This window comes from Triticum urartu, chromosome 5A, assembly GCF_056163025.1.
Source record: "Triticum urartu cultivar PI428250 chromosome 5A, HENAU_Tu73, whole genome shotgun sequence".
In the NCBI taxonomy this organism is placed as follows: domain Eukaryota; kingdom Viridiplantae; phylum Streptophyta; class Magnoliopsida; order Poales; family Poaceae; genus Triticum; species Triticum urartu.
The window spans coordinates 361,308,013-361,330,846 of NC_141877.1; positions in this window are offsets into that span (position 1 = coordinate 361,308,013).

Consider the following 22,834-nt stretch of genomic DNA (forward strand, 5'->3'; position numbering starts at 1 on the left):
AGATCCCTATGTATTTTGTAAAACTTTATGTCATATCGTAGATGCTGCTACCACATTCCACTTGGAGCTATTCCAAATTGTTGCTCCATTATACGTATCCGGTATCTCTACTCAAAGCTATCCGGATAGGTGTTAAGCTTGCATCGATGTAACTCTTTACGTCGAACTCTTTATCACCTCCATAACCGAGAAACATTTCCTTATTCCTCTAAGGATAATTTTGACCGCTATCTGGTGATCCACTCCTAGATCACCTTTGTACCCTCTTGCCAGACATGTGGCAAGGCACACATCAGGTGCGGTACTCAGCATGGCATACCGTATAGAGCCTATGACAAAAGCATAGGGGACGACCTTCGTCCTTCCTCTTTCTTCTGCCGTGGTCAAGCTTTGAGTCTTACTCAACTTCACACCTTAAAACTCAGGTAAGAACCCCTTCTTTGACTGATCTATTTTGAACTCCTTCAAAAACATGTCAAGGTGTGCGTTCTTTGAAAGTATCATCAGGCGTCTTAATCTATTTCTATAGATCTTGATGCCCAATATGTAAGCAGCTTTATCCAGGTCTTCCTTTGAAAATCACTCTTCAAACAACTGTTTATGCTTTCCAGAAATTCTACATTATTTCGAATCAACAATATGTCATCCACATATACTTATCAGAAATGTTGTAGTGCTCCCACTCACTTTCTTGTAAATACAAGTTTCTAGCAAACATTGTATAAACCTAAAAGCTTTGATCATTCCATCAAAGCATATATTCCGACTCCGAGATGCTTGCTCTAGTCCATAGAAGGATTGCTGGAGCCAGCATACCTTTTAGCATCCTTAGGATCGACAAAACCTTTTATTGTATCACATACAACTTTTTCTTACGAAAACTGGTAAGAAAACTTGTTTTGACATCCATCTGTCAGATTTCATAATCGAAAAATACAGCTAATGCTAACATGATTCCGACGGACTTAAGCATCGCTACGGGTGAGAAATTCTCATTGTAGTCAACTCCTTGAACTTGTGAAAAGAATCTTTCCCACAAGTCGAGCTTCATAGACGGTAACATTACCGCCCACGTCCGTCTTCTTCTTAAAGATCCATTTATCTCAATGGCTCGCCGATCATCGGGCAAGTCCACCAAAGTCCATACTTTGTTCTGATACATGGATCCTATCTCGGATTTCATGGCTTCTAACCATTTGTCAGAATATGGGCCCACCATCGCTTCTCCATAGCTCGTAGGTTCATTGTTGTCTAACAACATGATATCTAAGACAGGATTACTGTACCACTCAGGAGTAGTACATATCCTTGTCGACCTACGAGGTTCGATAGCAACTTAATCAGAAGCTTCATGATCACTATCATTAACTTCCTATTCAACAGATGTAGGCGCCACAGAGAACATCTTTCTGTGTTGCATCACTCTCTGGTTGAAGTAAAGGTTTGACAACCTCATCAAGTTCTATCTTCCTCCCACTCAATTCTTTCGAGAGAAACTCCTTCTCGAGAAAGGACCCGTTCTTAGCGACAAACAATTTGCCCTCGGATCTGAGATAGAAGGTATACCCAACTGTCACCTTTGGGTTTCCTATGAAGATGTGTTTGTCCGCTTTTGGGTTCGAGCTTTTCCGGCTTAAGCCTTAAGCATCGCAGCCCCAAACATTAAGAAACGACAACTTTGGTTTCTTGCCAAACCAATGTTCGCACGACGTTGTCTCAACGGACTTAGATGGTGTCCTATCTAAAGTGAATGCAGCTGTCTCTAACGCATAACCTCAAAATGAAAATGGTAGATCGGTAAGAGACATCATAGACCGCACCATATCTCATAAGGTTCGATTACGACGTCCGGACACACCATTACCCTGTGGTGTTCTAGGTGGCTTCAATTGTGAAACAATTCCACAATGTCTTAAGTGATTGCCAAACTCATAACTCAGAAATTCTTATCGATCAGATCATAGGAATTTGATCTTCTTGTTATGATGGTTCTTAACTTCACTCTGAAATCGCTTGAACTTTTCAAACGTTTCAGACTTGTGCTTCATTAAGTAAATATACCTATATCTACTCAAATCGTCAGTGAAGATGAGAAAATAGTGATATCCACCGCACGCTTCAATTCTCATTGGATCACACGCATCAGCATGTATGATTTCCAATAAGTCACTTGCCTGTTTCATTGTACCTAAAAACAGGGTCTTAGTCATCCTGCCCATGAGGCATGGCTCGCATGCGTCAAGCGATTCAAAATCAAGTGACTCCAAACATCCATCGACATGGAGTTTCTTCATGCATCTTACGCCAATATGACCTAAGCGGCAGTGCCACAAGAAAGTGGTACTATCATTATTAACTCTACATCTTTTGGCGTGAACATGCGTACTACCACGACCGAGATTCAATGAACCATTCACATAGGGTGCATGACCATGAAAGGTATTATTCATGTAAACAGAATAACCATTATTCTCTAACTTAAATGAATAACCGTATTGCAATGAACATGATCTAATCATATTCATGCTCAACATAGACACTTGATAACATTTATCTAGGTTCAATACTAATCCCGAAGGCAGATGGAGCATGCGATGGTGATCTCATCAACTTTGGAAACACTTCCAACACACATTGTCACCTCGCCCTTAGCCAGTCTCCGTTTAGAACGTAGCTTTTGCTTCCAGTCACCAATAATAGCAACTGAACCGGTATCCAATACCCAGGTGCTACCAGGAGTACTAGTGAGGTACACATTAATAACACGTATATACTTTGTTGAAGTTGCCAGCCTTCTTATCTACCATGCATTTGGGGTAGTTCCGCTACCAATGACCGTTCCCCTTACAATAGAAGCACTTAGTCTCGGGTTTGGGTTCAACCTTGGGTTCCTTCACTGGAGTGGCAACCGGTTTGCCATTCATGAAGTTTCCCTTCTAGCCCTTGCCCTTCTTGAAACCAGTGGTCTTGTTAAACCATGAACACTTGATGCTCCTTCTTGATTTCTACTTGTTGCGGTTTTAAGCACCGCGAACAGCTCCGGGATCATCTCCATACCTTGCATGTCATAGTTCATCACGAAGATCTGGTAGCTTAGTGATAGTGACTAGAGAACTCAATCAATCACTATCTTATCTGGAAGCTTAACTCCCACTTGATTTAAGTGATTGTAGCACCCAGACATTCTGAGCACATGCTCACTAGCTGAGCTATTCTCCTCCATCTTGTTGGCAAAAGAACTTGTCAGAGGTCTCACACCTCTCAACACGGGCATGAGCCTGAAATCCCAATTTCAGCTCTTGGAACATCTCATATGTCTTATGGCGTTCAAACCATCATTGGAATCCCGATTCTAAGCCGTAAAGTATGGTGCACTAAACTATCAAGTAGTCATCAGGATGTGTCTGTCAGGTGTTCACAACATCCACAGACGACGTTGTAGGGGTTTGCACATCGAGCAGTGCATCAAAGACGTAAGCCTTCTGTGTAGTAGTGAGGACACTCCTTGGACTACGGACCTAGTCCGCATCATTGCTTACAATATCTTTCAACTTGGTCTTTCTCTAGGAACATATTGAAATAGGGAGCTACAACGTGAGCTATTTATCTACAACATATTTGCAAAGACAATTAAGACTATGTTCATGATAATTAAGTTCATCTAATCAAATTATTCAATGAACTCCCACTTAGATAGACATCCCTCTAGTCATCTAAGTGAAACATGATCCGAGTCAACTAGGCCGTGTTCGATCATCACGTGAGACGGACTAGTCAACATCGGTGAACATCTTCATGTTGATCGTATCTTCTATACGACTCATGCTCGACCTTTCGGTCTTCCGTGTTGCGAGGCCATGTCTGTACATGCTAGGCTCGTCAAGTCAACCTAAGTGTATTGCGTGTGTAAATATGGCTTACACCCGTTGTATTCGAACGTTAGAATCTATCACACCCGATCATCACGTGGTGCTTTGAAACAACGAACCTTCGCAACGGTGCACAGTTAGGGGGAACACTTTCTTGAAATTATTGCGAGGGATCATCTTATTTAAGCTACCGTCGTTCTAAGCAAATAAGATGTAAAACATGATAAACATCACATGCAATCAAATAGTGACATGATATGGCCAATATCATTTTGCTCCTTTTGATCTCCATCTTCGGGGCGCCATGATCATCATCGTCACCGGCATGACACCATGATCTCCATCATCATGATCTCCATCATCGTGTCTTCATGAAGTCGTCTCGTCAACTATTACTTCTACTACTATGGCTAACGGTTTAGCAATAAAGTAAAGTAATTACATGACGTTTAAGTTGACACGCTGGTCATAAATGAATTAAGACAAGTTGTCATACTCATCGACATGCAAGTCGTGATTCCTATTACAAGAACATGATCAATCTCATACATCACATATATCATTCATCACATCCTTTTGGCTATATCACATCACACAGCACATGCTGCAAAAACAAGTTAGACGTCCTCTAATTGTTGTTGCATGTTTTTACGTGGCTGCTATAGGTTTCTAGCAAGAACGTTTCTTACCTACGCCAAAACCACAACGTGATATGCCAATTTCTATTTACCCTTCATAAGGACCCTTTTCATCGAATCCGATCCGACTAAAGTGGGAGAGACAGACACCCGCTAGCCACCTTATGCAACTAGTGCATGTCAGTCGGTGGAACCAGTCTCACGTAAGAGTACGTGTAAGGTCGGTCCGGGCCGCTTCATCCCACGATGCCGCCGAATCAAGATAAGACTAGTAACGGCAAGTGAATTGACAAAATCGACGCTCACAACAACTTGTGTTCTACTCGTGCATAGAAACTACGCATAGACCTAGCTCATGATGCCACTGTTGGGGATCGTAGCAGAAATTTAAAATTTTCTACGCATCACCAAAATCAATCTATGGAGTAATCTAGCAATGAGGGGAAGGCGAGTGCATCTACATACCCTTGTAGATCGCTAAGCGGAAGCGTTGCAAGAACGTGGATGAAGGAGTCGTACTCGTAGCGATTCAGATCACGGTTGATTCCGATCTAAGCGCCGAACCACGGCGCCTCCGCGTTCAACACACGTGCAGCCCGGTGATGTCTCCCACGCCTTGATCCAGCAAGGGGAGAAGGAGAGGTTGGGGAAGACTCTGTCCAGCAGAAGCACGACGGCGTGGTGGTGGTGGAGGAGCGCGGAACTCCAGCAGGGCTTCGCCAAGCACTAGGAGAGACGAGGAGGGAGATGGGTAGGGCTGCGCCAACAGGGGAAGAACCTCGTGTGTTGGGCTGCCCCTTTGCCTCCACTATATATAGGGGGAGAGGGAGGGCTGCGCCCCCACCTAGGGTTTCCACCCTAGGGGTGGCGGCAGCCCCAATCCCCATCTGGGGTGGCGACCAAGTGGGGGGGAGAGGGAGGTGCACCAGGCATGGGCCTTAGGGCCCATCTGCCCTTAGGGTTTGCCCCCTCTTATCTCTAGGTGCATGGGCCTTGGTGGGAAGACGCCCCAGCCCACCTAGGGGCTGGTCCCTTCTCATACTTGGCCCATGTATGCCTCCGGGGCCCGTGGCCCCTCCCGATGGACCCCCGGACCCCTCCGGTGGTCCCGGTACACTACTGGTGATGCCCGGAACACTTCCGGTGGCCAAAACCATACTTCCTATATATAAATCTTTACCTCCGGACCATTCCGGAACTCGTCGTGACGTCCGAGATCTCATCCGGGACTCCGGACAACATTCGGTAACCGCGTACATACTTTCCCTATAACCCTAGCGTCATCGAACCTTAAGTGTGTAGACCCTATGGGTTCGGGAGTCATACAGACATGGCCGAGACAACTCTCCGGTCAATAACCAACAGCGGGATCTGGATACCCATGTTGGTTCCCACATGCTCCACGATGATCTCATCGGATGAACCACGATGTCAAGGATTCAATCAATCCCGTATACATTTCCCTTTGTCAAGCGGTATAGTACTTGCCCGAGATTCGATCGTCGGTATCCCAATACCTTGTTCAATCTCGTTACCGGCAAGTCTCTTTACTCGTTCCGTAACACATCATCCTGTGATAAACTCCTTGATCACATTGTGCACATTATGATGATGTCCTACCGAGTGGGCCCAGAGATACCTCTCCGTTTACACGGATTGACAAATCCCAGTCTCGATTCGTGCCAACCCAACAGACACTTTCGGAGATACCCGTAGTGCACCTTTATAGCCACCCAGTTACGTTGTGACGTTTGGCACACCCAAAGCACTCCTACGGCATCCAGGAGTTGCACAATCTCATGGTCTAAGGAAATGATACTTGACATTAGAAAAGCTTTAGCATACGAACTACACGATCTTGTGCTAGGCTTAGGATTGGGTCTTGTCCATCACATCATTCTCCTAATGATGTGATCCCGTTATCAACGACATCCAATGTCCATGGTTAGGAAACTGTAACCATCTATTGATCAACGAGCTAGTCAACTAGAGGCTTACTAGGGACATGGTGTTGTCTATGTATCACACATGTATGTGAGTTTCCTATCAATACAATTCTAGCATGGATAATAAACGATTATCATGAACAATGAAATATAATAATAACTAATTTATTATTGCCTCTAGGGCATATTTCCAACACAAAGCGGCTTCCGGTGATCAGTACATCCGGAGCAGACAGTGATGGTGGGTTGGCCGAGCTAGATGGTCCTGTAGCAGAAGGGTTGACGATGGTATCGTCAGCTGACGGCTCAGGAGGATTTAATTCAGCGTTGGTGGCCGGGTCTTCTGGTGCTTCAGTTGGAGGAGGATAAGGTGGCATGGCCGGTTCAGGTGCTTGGACTGGCGGGTCTTCCGTCGGCCTAGTCACCTTAGCTTTCTTGGATTTGGCTTGGCCACTAAGAAAGATGTTACGAAACAGTTAGTATAAAGAAGCAGTTTGAAAGACACAGAGGAAAGATTATTTCTTACTTACCCAGGGGCAGTCTTAAAAGCCGGGAATTGAGTTTGAGATGAGTCACCGGAGGAGCGAGACACCTCCTGCAAAGATAAAAATAAAGTTAGTAATGCAAGGGAGAAGATCCAGTAATGAAAAGTAAAAGACGAAGGAATAAACCTCATTCTGGCGCTTTTGAGGAGTTTGTTGAAGAACAGTAGGCGGTTCATCGACGTTCCGGGCCTGAAGGCGGCTCTCATGTTGCTGTTTTTACAAAGAAAATGAGGGTCCAGATAAGCCAAAACATGTGAAAACCTTACTTTCCGGGTTACGATTCGAAGTTTCTGTCTTGGCAAATGGGTTGAGTCAGAGGAAATAGTTACCTCTTCTTCCACGGCCTGACTGGCCCCCGTGTCATCCTGGCAATGGTCAGTGTTAATAAGATTGTTAAAAAGCTGGCCAAGGGAGTCAAGGGCTACCTCCGACTCAGAAGTATCATCATCAAGCTTCAACAGATCTCCAGTGGTGCTTTTCTTCTTCTTCTTAGATTTATGGGTCGTCTTCTTGGCGGTTATGGCGGCGGCTGGCTTTCTTGGCGGCTTCGTGATCGTACTTGGCTTTCCAGAAATCAGATTTGGCCTATAAACAAGCAAGAAAGATGAAAGGTCATGCAAGTATTTTAACCAGCTGAGAAAAATGCAAAGAGGAAGAGAGCAGAGGTTCTTTACCTCTGGCACCGGGTTAAGCATGCAGAAAGGGTTTAACCCGACTTTACTACAGTCTTCGTATTTACCGTTCACCAGAAGAGTTGACACTGAAACAATATCTTCTTCAGTTAATTGAATAGAGCTGTGACGAAGAGAGTCATCTGGGCCTCTGCCATATTCGTACATCAGTTTAGATCGACGGCTTAGAGGGATGACCCGCCACGCAACCCAGCAACGGGTTAAGTCAACTCCGGTTAGGCCGTTCCCCAGTAAAGCGTTAATCCTTTTAATGGATGGTATCAGCTTCTTGCGTTCGGCGGCAGTGAGCTTATCAGGGAGTACAAATTTGGAGTCAAGACGCTCTGAGCGATAACCCGGCAGTGGATGCTCATTTGCTGGTGAAGTGTCTTGACAATAGAACCAAGTCTGATTCCAGTCCTTGGGATGACTTGGCAAGACTATTAGGGGGGAAGACGGCGCCTTGTCGACGCTGAACTCAGATACCTCCAAGTTCCAGGCTAGGGCCATTGGTGCACTCATTCTGGCGGTTCAGATAAAAATACTCTCTAAAGAGTTCCACAGTCGGTTCTTCTTGAAGGTACACCTCGCAGAGAACTTGGAAGTTGCAGATATTGGATATGGAATTAGGCCCGATGTCTTGAGGATGGAGTTTGAAAAATGGAGGACATCTCTGAAGAACTTTGAGCCAGGTGGGGAAAATCCACGGTTCATGTGATCAGAAAAGACGATAACTTCACCATCTTTTGGATTGGGCCGTTCCTCCTCCGGGTCAAGCGCATGGTAGGACATAACATTCTTCCCTGGCAAAAACCCTATGGTAAAGAATTCCTTCAGATTGTCCTCAGTGACTGTTGAGGGAACCCAATTGCAGACAGTCGGTGCTTTGGACGGCATGATGTTCAAAAGATGAACTGAAAAGAAAGCAACATACCGGCTTAATTCAATGACGATGGTGAAAGTAAATGATGATGATACAGGGGAGTAATGGAGGCTAAAATAAGGGCTAATGTCATATAAGGAAAAGTAAGCCGGCATAATAAGCCGCCATGACTACAGATATTTGAGAAAGCAGATTCAGCTAAGTGTTGAGACAAACAAGTTTCCCAAATTGCTTGATATTATTCCAGATCAAATGGTTGTTCAAAATGGAAAAAATTCTAGACCTAAAAATTTAGCGAAGATGAATTTGTAAGTCCTAATGAGGCCTTACATTGGGGAAAAGGGATCTACTAGTGTCAATAGCAAGCACAAAACAACTATTGCACAAACATGTATCTCTTTTTGGATCAAGAAGAGGCTGCAGGGAAGAACTACGGAGAAGCTGCGATGAACTACGAAGAACATGTAGAAACCTAGAAAGCCCTAATGCAGATCTAAGGGGCAAGAAGGGAAACGCTTACAGCCACAGAGTTTCCACGGAAGGTCGCCGCCATTTTTCTGAACTGATTCCGGCCGATGCAGCGGCCGAGGTCGACGGAGGTGAGAGGCTCTCTGGCGGCGGTGGAGCTCGAGTAGCAGCGGAGGTTGCGAGAGAAGGAAGACGAAGGAGAGAGAAGAATAAGGAAGACCGGGCGTATCTATTTATAAGGGATAAGCCAACAGGCGGGCGCGAAGATCAAGGAAGACACAATAATGTCCATCCAACTAAATGGACGCCTCGATTCTTGGAAGACATTAAAAGATAAAGATCCATTGAGGATGACATCATAACAGTTTTTTGTGTTTTCAGAAGATGACGTCATGGCGGGTCACGAATTTTTTTCCAGAGACAAGAAGATGGATTTTTTGTTTAAGTGTTGAAGATTGACAAAGAACAAAGTTCAAGGTCAACCTGGGGCCTAATGTTGGGGATATAGCTATCAGCTATGACCCGCCCAGGAGGGGCCGGGGTCAGCCCCAATGGCGGGTCACAAAGGAAGCCCCATAAACATTCAAGATGATAGTTTATTAAAGATTATAGGAGGCCTAAGGCCTAGAGGCGGCTTAAGGCCCAATATTGTAAACCGCCGTATGTAAGAAAAGACTTCTAAGGAAAGGCATGTAAAAGAAGTCACCGAGCCAGACACGCTGTATGAGCCGGCCGGGACTCTGTAGGCCGCCAGGCGTCATCCCGTGTATATAAGGGGACGACCCGGTAGAAACTTAGGACAAAAAAGAAGAGATCGATAACCAAGTCGACGAACTAGCCTCTTGGTGATCGAAACCCCAGCAATATCAACACAACTAGACGTAGGCTTTTACCTTCATCGTAAGGGGCCGAACTAGTATAAAACCTCTCGTGTCCTTTGTCCCGATTAACCCCTTTAGGCTTCCTAGTTGCAATGGCCCTATGACTAAGTCCTTTTGCTAGGACATCTGCCGTGACAATTCCACGACACCCTGAAAACATCCAGGGGAGCCACGAAACCACTTTTCCACCGCCGCAACCTTCTGTACCCGTGAGATCCCATCTGCGGACCTTTTCCGACGATCTGCCAGAGGGGGATTTGATCACGGAGGGCTTCTACATCAACACCATAGCCTCTTCGATGATGTGTGAGTAGTTTACCACAGACCTTCGGGTCCATAGTTATTAGCTAGATGGCTTCTTCTCTCTCTTTGGATCTCAATACAAAGTTCTCCTCGATGTTCTTGGAGATCTATTCGATGTAATTCTTTTTGCGGTGTGTTTGCTGAGATCCGATGAATTGTGGGTTTACGATTAAGATTATCTATGAACAATATTTGATTCTTCTCTGAATTCTTATATGCATGATTTGATATCTTTGCAAGTCTCTTCAAATTATCAGTTTGGTTTGGCCTACTAGATTGATCTTTCTTGCAATGGGAGAAGTGCTTAGCTTTGGGTTCAATCTTGCGGTGCTCGATCCCAGTGACAGAAAGGGAACTGACACGTATTGTATTGTTGCCATCGAGGATAAAAAGATGGGGTTTATATCATATTGCTTGAGTTTATCCCTCTACATCATGCCATCTTACTTAATGTGTTACTCTGTTCTTATGAACTTAATACTCTAGATGCATGCTGGATAGCGGTTGATGTGTGGAGTAATAGTGGTAGATGCAGAATCGTTTCGGTCTACTTGACACGGATGTGATGCCTATGTTCATGATCATGCATAGATATCATCATAACTATGCACTTTTCTATCAATTGCTCGGCAGTAATATGTTCACCCACCGTAATATATGCTATCTTGAGAGAAGCCACTAGTGAAACCTATGCCCCCCGGGTCTACTTTACATCATATTATTTTCCCATCAACTAGCTATTTCTGTCACCGTTTATTTTGCAATCTTTACTTTTCAATCTATACAAAAAATACCAAAAATATTTATCTTATTATCTCTATCAGATCTCACTTTCGTTAGTGACCGTGAAGGGATTGACAACCACTTTATTGCGTTGGTTGCGAGGTTCTTGTTTGTTTGTGCAGGTACTATGTAACGCCCTGAGACCGTTGCGCCAGGTGTCTTCCAGTTATTCGCTGTTGTTGCCTTGTCATTTGTTTGCGTGTCATGCATTTCATATCATGTCATCATGTGCATCGCATTTGCATACGTGTTCGTCTCATGCATCCGAGCATTTTCCCTGTTGTCCGTTTTGCAATCCGGCACTCCTACGTCCTCCGGCGCCCCCTTTTGCCTCTTTTCGTGAGAGGGTGTTAGACTTTCTCGGAATGGACTGAGATTTGCCAAGCGGCCTTGGTACACCACCGGTAGACCGCCTGTCAAGTTTTGTGCCATTTGGAGTCCGTTTGATACTCCAACGGTTAACCGGGGAACCGTAAAGGCATCGTGTGTGCTGCTGCCCAACACCCCTTAAAAGTGGCCCAATAACCCATCCAAACCCCCTCCATCCTCTTGTTCGTTCGATCATGATCGCGTGGCCGAAAACCGCACCTCATTTTGACTCTCCTAGCTCCCTCTACCTATATATGTGTGCCTCCCCGAAATTTTGCGCAGATGAAACCCTAGATCTTCCCCCTCTCGCCCGCCGGACATGTCCGCCCGCTACCGGACGATTTCCGCCGCCGCCCCGCGCCACGCGTCCCTGCGTCGCCCTCCGCCGCTACGGCCGCGAGGCCCACGGCCGGCCCGCCCGCGCCCGCGCCGGGCCCAAACCGCGCCCCGCGCGCCGCCCATCCCCCCCGCCTGCTCCGCCGCCTCGTGCCCTGCCGCCAGCGAGCTCTGCCGCCGTCGGGCGCGCCGCATCTCACCGGAGTTCCGCGCCCGCTCGCCCGACCTTCTCCGCCAGCTCGCCTCCTTCCACCGCCGCCGGATCCCGCGCGCCACCGCGGTTCCACGCGCCGCCCCGCCGCCCGCACCGGAGTCCTCCGCCACGGGCGCCAGCCGCTGCATCGCCGCCTAGCGCCACCGCGCCGCCGTCGTTCTTCCATCGCCGCCGCCAACCGCCGACCTCGCCGGCCCCCGTGACCGCCCGGATGCTCCACCACGCCACCCTGCGCACCGCGCCGCTGTCCCGCTCGCATCACCGCCGCCGCCTCGGCTCCACTCCACCGACCCGCCTCGCTGGAGCCATCACGCTGCCCTTCGCCGAAGTCCGCACCTCGCCGGAGAAGAAGCTGGATCAGATCCACCGGGTGCCCGATCCAAACACGCCGTCCCGCGACCCGGATCCCTCCGCCCCGCTCCGTCTCATCGCGCGTTGACTTTTCGCGAGGTGATATTCCACTAAGTCCCTTTCACCTAACATTTTCAGGCCCTCTTCATCGCATCATAACTTCATGTGTGCTGCTCCATTTTGTGCGTGTGATATACCAAAATGTTCATCTGGATGTGCACTTCATTTACAAACAAGTTTCCCAAGTTGCTTGATATTATTCCAGATCAAATGGTTGTTCAAAATGGGAAAAATTCTAGACCTAAAAATTTAGCGAAGATGAATTTGTAAGTCCTAATGAGGCCTTACATTGGGGAAAAGGGATCTACTAGTGTCAATAGCAAGCACAAAAAAATATTGCACAAACATGTATCTCTTTTTGGATCAAGAAGAGGCTGCAGGGAAGAACTACGGAGAAGCTGCGATGAACTACGAAGAACATGTAGAAACCTAGAAAGCCCTAATGCAGATCTAAGGGGCAAGAAGGGAAACGCTTACAGCCACAGAGTTTCCACGGAAGGTCGCCGCCATTTTTCTGAACTGATTCCGGCCGATGCAGCGGCCGAGGTCGACGGAGGTGAGAGGCTCTCTGGCGGCGGTGGAGCTCGAGTAGCAGCGGAGGTTGCGAGAGAAGGAAGACGAAGGAGAGAGAAGAATAAGGAAGACCGGGCGTATCTATTTATAAGGGATAAGCCAACAGGCGGGCGCGAAGATCAAGGAAGACACAATAATGTCCATCCAACTAAATGGACGCCTCGATTCTTGGAAGACATTAAAAGATAAAGATCCATTGAGGATGACATCATAACAGTTTTTTGTGTTTTCAGAAGATGACGTCATGGCGGGTCACGAATTTTTTTCCAGAGACAAGAAGATGGATTTTTTGTTTAAGTGTTGAAGATTGACAAAGAACAAAGTTCAAGGTCAACCTGGGGCCTAATGTTGGGGATATAGCTATCAGCTATGACCCGCCCAGGAGGGGCCGGGGTCAGCCCCAATGGCGGGTCACAAAGGAAGCCCCATAAACATTCAAGATGATAGTTTATTAAAGATTATAGGAGGCCTAAGGCCTAGAGGCGGCTTAAGGCCCAATATTGTAAACCGCCGTATGTAAGAAAAGACTTCTAAGGAAAGGCATGTAAAAGAAGTCACCGAGCCAGACACGCTGTATGAGCCGGCCGGGACTCTGTAGGCCGCCAGGCGTCATCCCGTGTATATAAGGGGACGACCCGGTAGAAACTTAGGACAAAAAAGAAGAGATCGATAACCAAGTCGACGAACTAGCCTCTTGGTGATCGAAACCCCAGCAATATCAACACAACTAGACGTAGGCTTTTACCTTCATCGTAAGGGGCCGAACTAGTATAAAACCTCTCGTGTCCTTTGTCCCGATTAACCCCTTTAGGCTTCCTAGTTGCAATGGCCCTATGACTAAGTCCTTTTGCTAGGACATCTGCCGTGACAATTCCACGACACCCTGAAAACATCCAGGGGAGCCACGAAACCACTTTTCCACCGCCGCAACCTTCTGTACCCGTGAGATCCCATCTGCGGACCTTTTCCGACGATCTGCCAGAGGGGGATTTGATCACGGAGGGCTTCTACATCAACACCATAGCCTCTTCGATGATGTGTGAGTAGTTTACCACAGACCTTCGGGTCCATAGTTATTAGCTAGATGGCTTCTTCTCTCTCTTTGGATCTCAATACAAAGTTCTCCTCGATGTTCTTGGAGATCTATTCGATGTAATTCTTTTTGCGGTGTGTTTGCTGAGATCCGATGAATTGTGGGTTTACGATTAAGATTATCTATGAACAATATTTGATTCTTCTCTGAATTCTTATATGCATGATTTGATATCTTTGCAAGTCTCTTCAAATTATCAGTTTGGTTTGGCCTACTAGATTGATCTTTCTTGCAATGGGAGAAGTGCTTAGCTTTGGGTTCAATCTTGCGGTGCTCGATCCCAGTGACAGAAAGGGAACTGACACGTATTGTATTGTTGCCATCGAGGATAAAAAGATGGGGTTTATATCATATTGCTTGAGTTTATCCCTCTACATCATGCCATCTTACTTAATGTGTTACTCTGTTCTTATGAACTTAATACTCTAGATGCATGCTGGATAGCGGTTGATGTGTGGAGTAATAGTGGTAGATGCAGAATCGTTTCGGTCTACTTGACACGGATGTGATGCCTATGTTCATGATCATGCATAGATATCATCATAACTATGCACTTTTCTATCAATTGCTCGGCAGTAATATGTTCACCCACCGTAATATATGCTATCTTGAGAGAAGCCACTAGTGAAACCTATGCCCCCCGGGTCTACTTTACATCATATTATTTTCCCATCAACTAGCTATTTCTGTCACCGTTTATTTTGCAATCTTTACTTTTCAATCTATACAAAAAATACCAAAAATATTTATCTTATTATCTCTATCAGATCTCACTTTCGTTAGTGACCGTGAAGGGATTGACAACCACTTTATTGCGTTGGTTGCGAGGTTCTTGTTTGTTTGTGCAGGTACTATGTAACGCCCTGAGACCGTTGCGCCAGGTGTCTTCCAGTTATTCGCTGTTGTTGCCTTGTCATTTGTTTGCGTGTCATGCATTTCATATCATGTCATCATGTGCATCGCATTTGCATACGTGTTCGTCTCATGCATCCGAGCATTTTCCCTGTTGTCCGTTTTGCAATCCGGCACTCCTACGTCCTCCGGCGCCCCCTTTTGCCTCTTTTCGTGAGAGGGTGTTAGACTTTCTCGGAATGGACTGAGATTTGCCAAGCGGCCTTGGTACACCACCGGTAGACCGCCTGTCAAGTTTTGTGCCATTTGGTGTCCGTTTGATACTCCAACGGTTAACCGGGGAACCGTAAAGGCATCGTGTGTGCTGCTGCCCAACACCCCTTAAAAGTGGCCCAATAACCCATCCAAACCCCCTCCATCCTCTTGTTCGTTCGATCATGATCGCGTGGCCGAAAACCGCACCTCATTTTGACTCTCCTAGCTCCCTCTACCTATATATGTGTGCCTCCCCGAAATTTTGCGCAGATGAAACCCTAGATCTTCCCCCTCTCGCCCGCCGGACATGTCCGCCCGCTACCGGACGATTTCCGCCGCCGCCCCGCGCCACGCGTCCCTGCGTCGCCCTCCGCCGCTACGGCCGCGAGGCCCATGGCCGGCCCGCCCGCGCCCGCGCCGGGCCCAAACCGCGCCCCGCGCGCCGCCCATCCCCCCGCCTGCTCCGCCGCCTCGTGCCCTGCCGCCAGCGAGCTCTGCCGCCGTCGGGCGCGCCGCATCTCACCGGAGTTCCGCGCCCGCTCGCCCGACCTTCTCCGCCAGCTCGCCTCCTTCCACCGCCGCCGGATCCCGCGCGCCACCGCGGTTCCACGCGCCGTCCCGCCGCCCGCACCGGAGTCCTCCGCCACGGGCGCCAGCCGCTGCATCGCCGCCTAGCGCCACCGCGCCGCCGTCGTTCTTCCATCGCCGCCGCCAACCACCGACCTCGCCGGCCCCCGTGACCGCCCGGATGCTCCACCGCGCCACCCTGCGCACCGCGCCGCTGTCCCGCTCGCATCACCGCCGCCGCCTCGGCTCCGCTCCACCGACCCGCCTCGCTGGAGCCATCACGCTGCCCTTCGCCGAAGTCCGCACCTCGCCGGAGAAGAAGCTGGATCAGATCCACCGGGTTCCCGATCCAAACACGCCGTCCCGCGACCCGGATCCCTCCGCCCCGCTCCGTCTCATCGCGCGTTGACTTTTCGCGAGGTGATATTCCACTAAGTCCCTTTCACCTAACATTTTCAGGCCCTCTTCATCGCATCATAACTTCATGTGTGCTGCTCCGTTTTGTGCGTGTGATATACCAAAATGTTCATCTGGATGTGCACTTCATTTTTATTCCATTGTGCCATGCTTGTTTGAGTCCATCTTGATGCCCAAATTGTTGATGCAAGAGTGCTATAAAATGTTAGTTCCTGTTACTTAGCAGATCTATGAGCATTTTTCATTTTTGCCATGATTATTGTGTGCTGCATATGGGCATGAGCTCTACATGTGTTTTGGGCTATGCCATGCCATCTTTACAGGGGTGTATGCCGTGTATTTGTGTGATCAATGTGGTGACTAGCACAAGCATGCAAAGTAGCTCTCGTGATATTGCTGATTTCAGAGACTTAGAACACTAAGTCATTTCCCTGCTGTTATTTTTATGCCATGTATTCATGTTGCTACAGTGAGATCCATGCTTCTTTTGAGTATGTTCAGTAAGGATGATTTGAGCATATGGTTGTGCTCTATCCATCCATGTCCATGTTTGCATTTATGGAGTACCCTAGCATGACTCAATCTTGCTCTACTTTTGCTATAAAATGTTCCTGGCAGATTGGTTACGTGTTAATCAATTTTGCCAAGGTTGTTGTAGTTGATCCATGCATGCTATGAACTTGTTCTTGCTTTGCTTGGCTTCATGAACATGTCTTCTTGCTTTTTCTATGCTTATATTGTCATGCAATGCCTTGTGGTGAGTGAATCGAGCTCGCAACGAGGCCTTCGTAATTCTGTTTTTGCCATGTCCAGTTTTTCTGCTAAGTCTGGATCTATTAACGGAACTTTCTATGTTTACATGGGTGCCATCATATTTTCTGTGCCCTTTTGGCTTATGGTAAGTAAGGGACTTTTGTTATATGCTTTAACTATATTCATGCCATGCCTTTGTTTGCTATTATCTGGTCATGTAGCATGTTGTTAGCTTGCTCTAAACATTGCTTCCTGATGTTAATTCCTGGCATGTTAGTATTTTTACTAAGTCTGTGATGCTGTTATCTTTTGCACTTTTGCCATGCTTGTTTGAACCTGCTCTTGTGTGATTTAGCCGTAGCTCAGTGTTCATCTTTTGTCAAGAATCTTGAGTAGATCACTGCCATGTGCTTTGTTATTATGTTGGAGTGCAGTAGCTTAGTTTCTTGTTGCATTCTAGATGGCATTGTGCTGTTAATCGCAGAATTGTGCCATTATTGTTTTGCTTGCCATTTGCAAACCGTGCATCCAATTCCGGTGATCTTTATATCGATTTCGACCGAAATCAACTCATCTTTCCAGCGGCGCACTTGGTTTGCCAAGTTGATGCCTGGTTCAATCTTTCCTTTCCGTAGCACGCATATGCATTGCATATCACATCTCGCATATCATGCCATGTTTTATATCATGTTGCTTGCGCATTGCACTGTGATTGATTGTTGGCCCTTTGCTTGTGTTCTTGCTTTGGGTAGAGCCAGGATGTAATGCCCCGAGACCGATGTGCCAGGTGTCTTCCAGTTATTCGCTGTTGTTGCCTTGTCATGTGTTTGCGTGTCATGCATTGCATATCATGTCATCATGTGCATTTCATTTGCATACGTGTTCGTCTCATGCATCCGAGCATTTTCCCCGTTGTCCGTTTTGCAAACCGGCGCTCCTATGTCCTCCGGTGTCCCTTTCTACCTCTTTTCGTGTGCGGGTATTAAACATTCTCGGATTGGAGCGAGACTTGTCATGAGGCCTTGGTTTACTACCGTAGACCGCCTGTCAAGTTTCGTGCCATTTGGACTTCGTTTGATACTCCAACGGTTAACCGAGGGACCGAAAAGGCCTTGTGTGTGTTGCAGCCCAACACCCCTCCAAAGTGGCCCAAAACCCACCTAAACCTCCTCCGTCATCTAGATTGTTCGATCACGATCGCGTGGCCAAAAACCGCACCTCATTTGGAGTCTCCTAGCTCCCTCCACCTATATATATGTGTGCCTCCCGGAATTTTCGCGCAGATAAAACCCTAGCCCCGCTCCTCGCGCCGCCGGACAAAACTTCCCACCACCGGCCGGACATGTCTGCCGCCCTCAGCCACCTCACTCCGCCCAATGAGGTAGCGCCAAGCCGCCCGAGCCGCGCCTCCGCTCCTCGCCTCCCGTGCGCTCGAGCGCGCCGCCGCCCAGGCTCGACGTCGCCGGGTCCCGAGCTCCCTGTTACTCCGCCGCCAAGACCTCCCGCCGGCGAGGCTCGCCGTCCGATCTTGCTTCCGCCTCCGCGCCGCGGGCCTCCTCCACCGCGCCTTGGCGACCGAACCTTCCTGACGCCTCTTCTCGTCGCTGCATGCTTCGGCAGCCGCGCCGGCATGCGCCGCCTTGTCTTCGACCTCACCGGAGTTCGTCCCTCGCTGGCCGGATCCGGGGAAGAAGGTGGACCAGATCCACCACACGCTCCATCCAAACGCCTCCCTCCGTCTCGGATCTCGTCGTCCCGTCCCGGGTTGACTTCTCGAGGGTATATTTCCACTAAGTCCCCAATATTTTTGGGCATCTTCATCGCATCATAACTTCATCACCGTTGCTCCAATTCGTGCGTGTAGCATATCAAAATGTTCATCTCGACAAGTACATCATTTCATCTCATTGCATCATTTTCATTTGAGCTCATCTTGATGCCTGAAATGCTGTTGGAAGAGGGCTATGTGTTGATAGTTCCAGATCCGTTTCAGCAAATGCACTTTTGTCATTTTTGCCATGATTAATGTGTGCACGCTATGATCCTGAGCTCTACATGTGTTTTCAAGTATGCCATGCCATCTTTCCAGGGGTGTATGCCATGTATTTTTGTGATCTCTGTGGTGACTAGCACAAGCATGCAAAGCAGCTTACTCAATGTTGCTGATTTCAGGGACTTAGAATTTCACTAAGTCCTTGTCCTATTATTATTTTTATGCCATATGTTCATGTTGTTTCCTAGTGATCCGTGCCTCTTTTGAGCATGATCAGTAAGGATGTTTTGTAGATAATGTTGTGCACTATCCATCCATGTATTTGTTTGCAATTATGGAGCAACCTAGCTTGAATCAATCAAGCTCTACTTTTGCTATAAAATGTTCCTGGCAGATTGTTAACATGTTTAGCAATTTTGCCGAGCTTGTTGTTGTTGATACGTGCATGCTATGTTGTTGTTCTTGCCATGTCTAGCTTCTATGCTATGTCTTCTTGCTGGGTGTATGCTTAGTTTGTCATGCAATGCCTCGTAATGAGTGCATCGAGCTCGTAAACATGCCTACTCGTTATCTGTTTTGCCATGCTCCAGTTTTTCACCAAGTCTGAATCTGTTTATGTTTTTGCTATGTTCACATGCTTGCAATTGTATTTTATGATCCCTTTTGGCTCATGGTCACTAAGGGACTTTTGTTGTATGCTTTGAATAGCTTCATTCCATGCCTTGCTTTGCCATGATATGTTCCTGTAGCATATAGTTATCGTGCTCTAAACATTGCTTCCTGATGTTAATTCCTGACATGCTGTTAATTTCAGTAAGTCTGAAACTTGTTATCTTTTGCACTTTTGCCATGCTTGTTTGAACCTGCTATTGATTGAATTACCCATAGCTCAGTGTTCATCTTTTGTCAACTATCTTGAGTGGATCCCTTCCATGCATTTTGTTGCTATGTTAGAGTGCTGTAGCTTATTTATCTTGATGAATTTAGAAGGCTACTTGTTGTAAATCGCAGACCGGTGCCATATTTGTTTTGCTTGCCATTTCCAAACTGTGCATCCGATTCCGGTGATCTTTATATCGATTTCGACCGAAATCAACTCAACTTTCCAGTGGCACTCTTGGATTTCCAAGTTGAGGCTAGGTTCAATCATTGCTTTCCAAATCATGCATATGCACCGCATACCGCATCCCGCATATCATGCCATGTTCATGTGTTGGTTGTTTACTATGTTGTGTCCTTCTTTCCGGCGTTGCTTCTTCGAGTTGGTTCCGATAATGTCGCGTTTGTGAGGAACCGTTCGACTATGTCCGTTTGTCTTCTTCATGGACTCGTTCTTCTTCCTTGCGGGATCTTAGGCAAGATGACCATACCCTCGAAATCACTTCTATCTCTGCTTGCTAGTTGCTCGCTCTTTTGCCATGCCTATGCTGCGATACCTACCCCTTGCTTATCATGCCTCCCATATTGCCATGTCAAACCTCTAACCCACCTTGTCCTAGCAAACCGTTGTTTGGCTATGTTACCACTTTGCCCAGCCCCTCTTATAGCGTTGCTAGTTGCAGGTGAAGATTGGAGCTTGTTCCATGTTTGGAACATGGTTATTTTGTTGGGATATCACAATATCTCTTATTTATTTTAATGCACCTATATACTTGGTAAAGGGTGGAAGGCTCGGCCTTATGCCTGGTGTTTTGTTCCACTCTTGCCGCCCTAGTTTCCGTCATACCGGTGTTATGTTCCTTGATTTTGCATTCCTTACACGGTTGAGTTATAATGGGAAACCCTTGACAGTTCGTTTTGAATAAAACTCCTCCAGCAAGGCCCAACCTTGGTTTTACCATTCGCCACCTAGCCTTTTTCCCTTGGGAGTCACGCATCCCGAGGGTCATCTTATTTTAACCCCCCCCGGGCCAGTGCTTGTCTAAGTGTTGGTCCAAACTAGAGCCCCTTGCAGCGCCACCTCGGGGAAACTCGAGGGCTGGTTTTAGTTGTACGGATTGCTTATCTGGTGTGCCCTGAGAACGAGATATGCGCAGCTCCTATCGGGATGTCGGCGCATCGGGCGGTCTTGCTGGATTTGTTTTACCATTGTCGAGGATGTCTTGTAACCGGGATGCCGAGTCTGATCGGAATGTCTTGGGAGAAGGAATATCCTTCGTTGACTGTGAGAGCTTGTGATGGGCTAAGTTGGGACACCCCTGCAGGGATTTGAACTTTCGAAAGCTGTGCCCGCGGTTATGGGCAGATGGGAATTTGTTAATGTCCGGTTGTAGAAAACCTACACCCTAACTTATTTAAAACGCATCAACCGCGTGTGTAACCGTGATGGTCTCTTCTCGGTGGAGTCCGGGAAGTGAACACGGTGTTGGAGTTATGTTTGGCGTAGGTTGTTCTAGGATCACTTCTTGATCATAGTTTCTCGACCGTGCTTTGCCTTCTCTTCTCGCTCTCATTTGCGTATGTTAGCCACCATATATGCTAGTCGCTTGCTGCAGCTCCACCTCATACCTTTTACCCTACCTATAAGCTTAAATAGTCTTGACCGCGAGGGTGTGAGATTGCTGAGTCCCCGTGACTCACAGATACTTCCAAAACCAGTTGCAGGTGCCGATGATACCGTGCAGGTGACTCAACCGAGCTCAAGGAGGAGCTCGATGAAGATCTTGTCCTTTGTGTTGTTTCGTTCTAGTTGATCAGTAGTGGAGCCCAGTTGGGATGATCGGGGATCTGTGTAGCATTTGGGTTAGTCTTCTTTTATTTTGGTTCCGTAGTTGGACCTTGATTGTATCTGGATGATGTAATGCTTTATTCATGTATTGTGTGAAGTGGCGATTGTAAGCCAACTATGTATCTCTTTCCCTTATTTATTACATGGGTTGTTGTGAAGATTACCTCACTTGCGACATTGCTTTCAATGCGGTTATGCCTCTAAGTCGTGCTTCGACACGTGGGAGATATAGCCACATCGAGGGCGTTACACGGGAGATGAGTTCGTGTTCGAGGAACCCGTTGAGTATGCTTTCGAGGATCAAGCTTTCGTCATCCCGGAGAACTTGGCAGGTAAGATGACCATACCCTCGAAATCACTTCTATCTTTGCTTGCTAGTTGCTCGCTCTATTGCTATGCTGCTATACCTACCACTTGCTATATCATGCCTCCCATATTGCCGTGTCCAGCCTCTAACCCACCTTGTCCTAGCAAACCGTTGTTTGGATATGTTACCACTTTGCTTAGCCCCTCTTATAGCGTTGCTAGTTGCAGGTGAAGATGGAGTTTGTTCCTTGTTGGAACATGGATATTGTTGGGATATCATTATTATCTCTTATTTATTTTAATGCATCTATATACTTGGTAAAGGGTGGAAGGCTCGGCCTTATGCCTGGTGTTTTGTTCCACTCTTGCCGCCCTAGTTTCCGTCATACTGGTGTTATGTTCCTTGATTTTGCGTTTCTTACGCGGTTGGGTTATAATGGGAACCCCTTGACAGTTCGCCTTGAATAAAACTCCTCCAGCAAGGCCCAACCTTGGTTTTACCATTTGCCACCTAAGCCTTTTTCCCTTGGGTTCTGCAGACTCAAGGGTCATCTTTATTTTAAACCCCCGGGCCAGTGCTCCTCTGAGTGTTGGTCCAAAACTAGAGCCCCTTGCAGCGCCACCTCGGGGAAACTTGAGGGTTGGTTTTAGTTGTACGGATTGCTTATCCGGTGTGCCCTGAGAACGAGATATGTGCAGCTCCTATCGGGATTTGTCGGCACATTCGGGTGGCTTTGCTGGTCTTGTTTTACCATTGTCAAAATGTCTTGTAACCGGGATTCCGAGTCTGATCGAGTCTTCCTGGGAGAAGGAATATCCTTCATTGACCGTGAGAGCTTGTGATGGGCTAAGTTGGGACACCCCTGCAGGGTTTTGAACTTTCGAAAGCCGTGCCCGCGGTTATGGGCAGATGGGAATTTTTTAATATCCGGTTGTAGAGAACTTGACACTTAACTTAATTAAAATGCATCAACCGCGTG